At 41.9% G+C, this 8,373-nt stretch overlaps 1 long non-coding RNA gene across 4 annotated transcripts; it reads left to right on the top strand.

Moving 5' to 3' along the window:
• Positions 1-1,223: 1,223 nt before the first annotated feature.
• On the top strand, positions 1,224-7,315 carry LOC100594400. 4 transcript variants are annotated; one of them, XR_004029567.1, is made up of 5 exons: positions 1,224-1,340; positions 3,472-3,582; positions 4,828-4,976; positions 5,097-5,208; positions 6,917-7,315. It is a non-coding gene; the product is annotated as an uncharacterized LOC100594400 (long non-coding RNA). The 4 variants fall into 4 exon arrangements; XR_004029568.1 differs by having other exon boundaries at positions 4,861-4,976; XR_004029566.1 differs by lacking the exon at positions 3,472-3,582 and having other exon boundaries at positions 4,861-4,976; positions 6,917-7,054; positions 7,276-7,312.
• The last annotated feature ends 1,058 nt before the right edge of the window (positions 7,316-8,373 follow it).

An 8,373-nucleotide genomic window follows, 5' to 3' on the forward strand; every position in this document is an offset into this window, starting at 1 on the left:
GAATAAAGACACAACATACCAGAATCTCTGGGACACATTTAAAGCAGGGTGTAGAGTGAAATTTATAGCACTAAATGCCCACAAGAGAAAGCAGGAAAGATCCAAAATTGACACCCTAACATCACAATTAAAACAACTAGAGAAGCAAGAGCAAACACATTCAAAAGCTAGCAGAAGGCAAGAAATAAGTAAGATCAGAGCAGAACTGAAGGAGATAGAGACACAAAAACCCTTCAAAAAAAATCAATGAATCCAGGAGCTGCTTTTTTGAAAAGGTCAACAAAATTGATAGACCGCTAGCAAGACTAATAAAGAAGAAAAGAGAGAAGAATCAAATAGATGCAATAAAAAATGATAAAGGGGAAATCACCACCGATCCCACAGAAATACCAACTACCATCAGAGAATACTATAAACACCTCTACGCAAATAAACTAGAAAATCTAGAAGAAATGGATAAATTCCTCGACAAATACACCCTCCCAAGACTAAACCAGGAAGAAATTGAATCTCTGAATAGACCAATAACAGGCTCTGAAACTGAGGCAATAATTAATAGCCTCTCCCTGGGAATGGGCAGGCCTGGGTCCAGTCCACAGGGCCCCTCTCAGGCCCTGACGCAGGATGGAGTTGAGGTGGGGGCAGCGGTGGACCCCAGGGCCCCTGCCTGCCTCCTGGGGAGCCCGGTGACCCAGGCAGCCCTGGTGAGGCTGTGGGTGTCTGGGACATAGCGAGGCCCCAGGGCTCCCACTGGACAGATGTGGACAGCGAGGCTGGGGAGGCCCTGCTGCCCTCCGGACTGTCCCTCCAGCCCCCAGCTTTCTGTGGTTCTCTGGACCCCGTCTGCAGAGGAGCAGGGGAGCCCACCCTGGATCCTGAGACGCCGAGCTTGAGGGACCCCAGAGCTCTAGCGAGGCTGCTTCCTTTGCGGATGGTGAAGCTGAGGTCCAGAGGAGGGCAGGGGCAGGTCCCAGGCGCTCCCTAGGCAAAGGGAGCCGATCTCGGGGAGGGGATCACAGGGAGCGCTCCTGCGACTTCTAGGGCCCGAAAGCTGGGGAGGATGAGAGACCAGGGGCCGTTCGTCGTCCCCTGGGGCTGGGCAGAGGCTCAGTCTGTGCCGCAACCCAAAGCTGCTTCTGGCAAGTCGGAGCCGCGGTCCCTTTAAGAGGGGGTGGAGCTTCAATCTGGTACGAAGGACGCTGCCAGCGTGCGGGTCCCTACGGAAGCTGAGGCTGCACTTCCTGCGAGGCCCCTGCAGCAGCAGCGCCTTGGTCAGAGCGAGCTTCGGAGGAGCGGTGGTGGGTTCCATGTGATGGTGGAGTAGGAGGCAGGTCTCTGCGGTAAGTGGCGGGGGCGTGGACCCCACCGGGAACCCTCCCAGCTCCTTCCCTGCCTCTCCCTGTTTTCGTGCCCTCACTTCTTCGTGGGCATCTGGGCCCGAGTCCTCCGCGTGGGGGCGGTTGTGGGGTCCTGGCTACTGCAGCGTCCGCACCCCGGCCGGGAAGGCTATGCCAGTGTCCGACCCGCGTCCAGCGTATAGGAGCGCCCTGGCCCAGAGCTGGTGGTGAAATGCGGGACCTGGGTCCCTCCGAGCCCCAGGGGCCTCTGAGCTGGAGTCTAGGATTATTTTTGATGCCTCAGCACCTTTAAAAAGAGACCTCGCTAGAGCAAGGGACATCTGTAGTTTCAGTTTTTTGAGGAGTCTCCAGCTATTTAGCTGTTTTCCATGGTGTGTATCCTAATTTTCATTTCCACCTACAGTGTATGAGTTTCCCTTTCTCCAAAACCACACCCGCATTCCTATTATTTTTGGTTTGGGGTTTGTTTTGTTTTTGTTTTTGTTTTGAGATGGAGTCTTGCTCTGTCTTCCAGGCTGGAGTGCAGTGGCGCCATCTCGGCCGACTGCAACCTCTGCCTGGTTTTAAGCAAGTCTCCTGTCTCAGCCTCCAGAGTAGCTGGGACTACAGGCGCCGGCCACCATGCCCAGCCAATTTTTGTATTTTTAGTAGAGATGGGGTTTCACGATATTGGTCAGGCTGGTCTCAAACTCCTGACCTCAGATGATCTACCTGCCTCGGCCTCGCAAAGTGCAGAGATTACAGGCATGAGACACCGTTCCCAGCCCCCTATTTTTTTTTTTTAAATCTAGGAATATTCAATAATGTGAGATTATCTGTGTGTGGCTTTGAATTACAGTTTTCTAATGAATAGTTTATTTTGAGGACTTTATCTCTTATTTGTTGTTCGATTTTATGGCTGTGCAGAATTGTCCAGGTTCTTTGCAAAATATTAGATTGGATGCTTTTGCTACTTTGTAGAGTTTTTTGTGTACATGTTAGATGACAACTCCTCGTGAATTACGTGATTGCCTGAAATTTTTGCCTAATCTATAGGATGCTTTTTAATTTGGAAAGTAGTTTTCTTTGATGTGCAGAAACTTTTCATGTTGACGTAGACCCATGTATTTATTTTTGCGTTTCATGCATGTAGTTTTTGTCACCCATATAAGAAAATATGTATCAGTGACAAAGCATTTAATTGTCAATGAGGTTTTTCTTCCAGGGTGTTTGTTTATTTTCCTCTTTGCAAAAGTGAGCAGAGATTCAAGTGACCCAAAATATATGCTCATCCTCTGTTTTAGTTAAAAACATTTTGTGGTTTATGGTCTTTTGTTTTGCCTTCAATTTGGGGGAGGGGGTGTTCATTTTCATACATCGTGTAAAATAAGGTCCTATTTCTCGCTTCTGCCTCTGGATATCATTTTTCTCAAAGGTATTCATTTTCTGCCTTCCACATTTCAGTGTTCTTTATCAACGTCAGTTGATTGTGTCCATATTTGTGTTGATCATGTTTTTGTCCTCCCTGTTTTTGTCCATAGTTTATGCAAGTGTCATATATCAGCTGTATAACTACAACTTGGCAGTGTAATTTGATATTGAGGATTGTGGGTCTTCACTTTGTATTTCTTAGGATTCCTTTAGATATTCATTGCTTTTGTGGTTCCCTGTGATTTTTAGCAATACATATTTATTTCTGTTAACTTTCTTTCACAACATAAAGGTCCATAATTAGAGGTACATTTTCATACATATAGATTGGGTAATGATCAAATCAGGGTACTTAGGATCTCTATTTGCTCATCCAGGCGTTTTTTTTGTTTGTTTTTTTTTTTTTTTTTTTTTGTGGGGAGAACTTTCAAAATTCTCCTTTCTTGCTCTAGAAAAATATGATATTGTTAACCCCAGTCACCAGGCTGAGGAGGAGAACCTCAGATTTATTCCTTTAATGTTAAGATAACTTTGTTTCCATAATCAGTCCTTCCCCATTCCCCCTCTATCTCCCAAACTCTGGTAACCAATATTGTGCTTTCTACTTCATTAAGATAAACATCTTAAGATTTCACATGAGTGGTATCATGCCGTGTTTGTCTTTCTAGGCCTAGCTCATTACATTTAACATAATGTTTTCCAGGTTCATCTGTGTTGCTCTAAATGACACTGTTTCATTATTTTGATGGCTGAAGAATATTTTCTAGTGTATGTATATGAGAGTTTCTTGATCTCTTTATCTGTGGATGAACAGGTAGGTTGAGTTTATACCCAGTAATGGGACTGCTAGATGATATGGTATTTCTTTTTTTCTATTCTTTGCAAGACCTCTAACTGTTTTTTATAGTGTTAATACTAACTTGTTTCCACAAACAGTTCCCCTTTCTGGAAATTCATACCAGGAATTGTCTGTTTAAATATTCTGATCTTTTTGTAATGTTCATTCTATTGGAGTGAGATAAGATCTGAGTGTGGTTTTGATCTGCATTTTTCTCATGAGTAGTAATGTTAACCACATTTTTGTAGACATTGTGTCAGTTTCCTGTCTTCTTTGGAAAAATATCTAATCCAGTTATTTGCCCAGTTTTTGTCTGGCAGTTGTTCTGTTGTTTTGTTATCTTTTTGCCAGCTGATAATATGACTGGCTTGTACCTTTTCAAAAATAATCCCTTATCCCAAACTTGTAATTTTTAGTGTGCCTTTTTATTTTGTTTATTGTTTCCTTTGTTGGGCACAAACGCTTCAGCTTGACGTGGTCCCACATGTGTGTAATTTCTTCGTGGCTGTGCTGTTGGTTACTAATCAAGAAAAAACAAAATCACTACCAAAGCAGTTCATTGTCAATAATTTTCTTCCCTTGTATTTTTGTTTACTTTTTGCGAACCCTGAGCATACATCCAAGTTGTCCTAAATATACGCACACCCAAGGTTGTCTTTATAGGAGCTTTATGGTTGCAAGTTTTGTGTATAATCTTCAATCATTTTGAGTTGATTATTGTGTATCTAGTACCATAAGAGTCCCGTATTATTCTTTTGCATATGGATATCTAGTTTTGGAAATCTTCCCTGTTGTGTCATTTTGGTGGTGTTTTCAAAAATGTGTTCATTCCATATAAATTTTTGTTTATTATTGAGCACATTCATTTTGCTCACTGGTCTGTGTTTCTCTGTGTATGTCAGTAACATATCGGTTTGTTAACTACGGATTTTCATTTAATTAGAACTCAGGGAATGTGATGCATCCCATATGGTTTGTATTTCTCAGAATAACTTTGGAAATTCAGGGTGTTTCACATTTCCACATAAATTTTGGCATTGTTTCTTTATATTTCTTAAAACACTATTTGTCATATACTAAATGTATACAATTAGAAGGTACAAGGAAGATTTTGCTACATGTATATGTTGAGTAATGATAAAATCAGGTTATTTAGCATCTCTTCATCTCATATAGTTATTATTTTTGCGTGGTAACAACATTCAGAATCTTTCCTTCTAGCCACTTTGAAACATATGATACATTTGTGTTAAGGCTAGTCACCCTGCTGTGGAATAGAAGACCAGAATTGATCACTCTCATCTGAGAGTAACTTTGTACCCCATCACTGATTCCTTCTGAGACCGCCTCCATTTCCCCAGCAGCCTCTGGTAAGCCCTATTGAACTTTCTACTTCTAGAAGATAAAGCGTTTTTCAGTCTACATGCCTGAGATCACGTGGCATGGGACTTTCTCTACCAGGCTTATTCTTCGGACCTCATGTTCTTCAGGTTTCTTCATGTGGCTGCAGATGGCAGGATTTCCCAAAGGTTTATGGCTGAAACATATTCCGTGGTGTATCTGTAAAGCAGTTTCCTCATCCCTGCAGCTGTGTTTGAACAGGTAGGTTGGTTCTCTACGTTGGCCACAGGTAAGAGTGCTTTAGTACCCATGGGAAGGCAGATAGCTGTCTTCAACCTAGGGACTTCAACTGCTTTAAATGTGGAACCAGTGGTGGGGCTGTTAGCTGACGTGGTAGTTGTACTGTGAATTTTTTCAGAAACCTCTAGCTGTTTTTCATAGTGTGTATACTAATTTACATCCCCACCAATAGTGTTTAAGAGTTCCCTTTCTGTAATTCTACACTGGATGTCACCTTCAAAAATTTGTGTTTTATTTTCGGTAGCACTCATTCTGAATGGAATGAGACAGAATCTTAGTGTGGTTTTCATGGACATTTTTTTGTGAGATTTAGTGATGTCGAGAAAGTTATTTGAGAAATCCCCACATTGCTTTCCATGGCGTCCGAACTAGTTTGCATTTCCACCAACAGCAGACCAGCATCCCTCCTCCTCTGCCTTGCTGGTGTTCATGCTTGTGGACTGTGTCATAATTGTCATTCATCAGAATGTGTGAAATACTATCTCATGGGCCTTTTGCTTTGCATTTCTCTGATGATTCCTGAGGTAAAGAAATGTTGTCTTGTCTGTTGGTTGCTGTAAACCTTCTTTTGAGATGCATGTTTTCATGCCCCTTACCCTTTCTTCATTGAGTTTTTGTTTTTCTGATTTATTTGCTTAATGTATTTGAGGTAGATCCTGGATATTAGACTTCATGAGATGCATACGTGGGAACATTTTCTCCCATTGTGTAGGCTGTCTGTTTACTGTGTTGGTAATTTCTTCTGCTGTGCAGCAGCTCTTTTGTATATTAGGCCCCACTTGTCAATAATTGTTTTAGTTGCACTTGCTTTTGGGGTCTTAGGCATAGCCATGCTCTGCCAAATCCTCTGTCAAGAAGAGTATTTCCAAGTTCTCTTGCAGGCTTTTCATAGTTTGAGGTCTTGCGTTTACATCTTTCATTCATCTTGAGTTGATTTCTGTACAGGGTGAGACACGGGCCCACTGTTTTTCTTCTGCAACTGGCTAGCAGTTTATCCTGGCACCATCTATTGAGCGGAGGGAGTCCTTTCTCCAAAGCTTATTTTTGTGGATTTTTTTGAAGATCAGATGGTGTTAGGGGTGTGGGTTTACGTCTGGGTCCTCTAATCTGTTCCAATGCTCTGTGTGAAATGGGATCCCTAGCTTTTCAATGAAATTTAAAATCAGGAAGTGTGACACAACCAATGTAGTTTGGACTTCTCAGGATTGCTTTAGAAATTCAGGGTGTTTTGTGGTCTGCATGAATTTTGGCATGCATATTTACATATTTTTTAAAAGGCTGGCCATGTAGTAAAAGTATACAATGGGGAGAGTTAGAGTGGGGCATTTTGGTTAATGCAGACACAGAGGAATGTTAAAATCAGGATATTTAGAGTCTCTGTTATCACAAACAGTTGTTAATTTCTTTGTGGTGAAAACATTTGGAATCTTCCAGATTTTGTGAAAAAGGTGTGATGTTTTGTTAACCTCTGGTCACTGTGCTGTGGAACAGAGAGGAACAATTCATTCCTCTCATCTAAGTGTAATTTTGTACCTATTTCTGATCCCTGCTTCCCTCCAATCTCTGGAAACCACTGTTGTGCTCTCTAGATCTATTGCAATAAAGTCTTTTATTTTGGGTTCTACATGAGTGAGATGTGGCAATGTTTTTTTTTCTCTACCTGGTTTAGGTCATTTACCATGCTGTCCTCCAGGTTCAACAGTATGGCTCCAAATGATGAAATTTCACTTTGATTTTCTGGCTGAAGACTATTCTGTTTGTGTGTGTCCCCCACAGTTACTTTATCCCTTCATCTGTGGATGGGCAGGTAAGTTTCTTCCTTATCTTGGCGATTGTGAATAATGCTGCAGTCCGCATAGGATGGCTGATACCTCTTGCATAAACTGATTTCTTTTGCACTGAAAGTGTACTTAGTAGTAGAATTGTTAGATGAAGTGGTAGTTGTAGGTTTAATTTTTGGAGGAACCTCCCACTGGTTTCTGTAGTATGTATACTAATTAACTTTTTTTTTTTTTTTTTTGGATGGAGTCTTGCTCTGTTGCCCAGGCTGGAGCACAGTGGCACGATCTCAGCTCAATGCAAGCTCTGCTTCCTGGATTCACGCCATTCTCCTGCCTCAGCCTCCTGAGTAGCTGGGATTACAGGCACCCACCACCATGCCCAGCTAATTTTTTGTATTTTTAGTAGAGACAGGGTTTCACCGTGTTAGCCAGGATGGTCTCGATCTCCTGACCTCGTGATCTGCTGGCCTCGGCCTCCCAAAGTGCTGGGATTACAGGCGTGAGCCACTGTGCCCGACTGTATACTAATTAACATTCTTACCAAACGAGTTCTTCTCTGGAAATTTCCACCAGCATTTGTGTCTCTTTTAATATATTTTATCACTTTGATAACATCCATTTGAATTATAGTGAGATGATATGTGTGTTGTTTTGATTTATATCTTTCTCATGGTTTGTGATGTTATTCAAGTTTTAAAACTTGTTTTCAATGTTATGTCTTTTTTGTAGAAATGTCTATTCAGGTTTTGTTTGGTTATTAGTTTCTCTTTTGGGTTTTTGCTAGTAAGTAGTGTTAGTTGCTTAGACATTTTGAAGACAGCCTTTCATCAGATGTATGTTTGTCAAAAGGTTTCTTGTACAATGAAACATATATGGAAATGTTCTGTGCAATAAAAACAGCAGTGGTAACAGAGGAGATGTAGGCTCTGAGTGTCTCACTGGAGACTGAAGTCCACAGATATGCAACAAAGCCTTTGTCTGCCTGATGTTTTTGCCTGCTGCTGGTCATGTGCTTTCACATATCAAGAGAGGACATTTAACATTTGAGCCACAGCGTCATTTGCACTTGTCTGATGGGTGAGATTTTTGCTGGCGTAGTCCATATTGTCATATGTTCTTGGGGCCCACAGGATTATTCTTGGTCATCTAAGATGTTACTGACATCTTGTCACCTTAAGATGTTGCTGACTTAATCACCTTCAACTGACTCCTGTTCATTCTTCAAAATAAGCAAACACATGTTGTTTCAGTGATCCTTTCAGTTGGGGATTTGCCTGGTGCATTGCTATGTGAGGTCATCTCCTGTCAAATGACCCACAGGTGGTAACAGTCTGTGAACAAACAG

The sequence above is a fragment of the Nomascus leucogenys genome, chromosome 1a (assembly GCF_006542625.1).
Source record: "Nomascus leucogenys isolate Asia chromosome 1a, Asia_NLE_v1, whole genome shotgun sequence".
NCBI lineage: Eukaryota > Metazoa > Chordata > Mammalia > Primates > Hylobatidae > Nomascus > Nomascus leucogenys.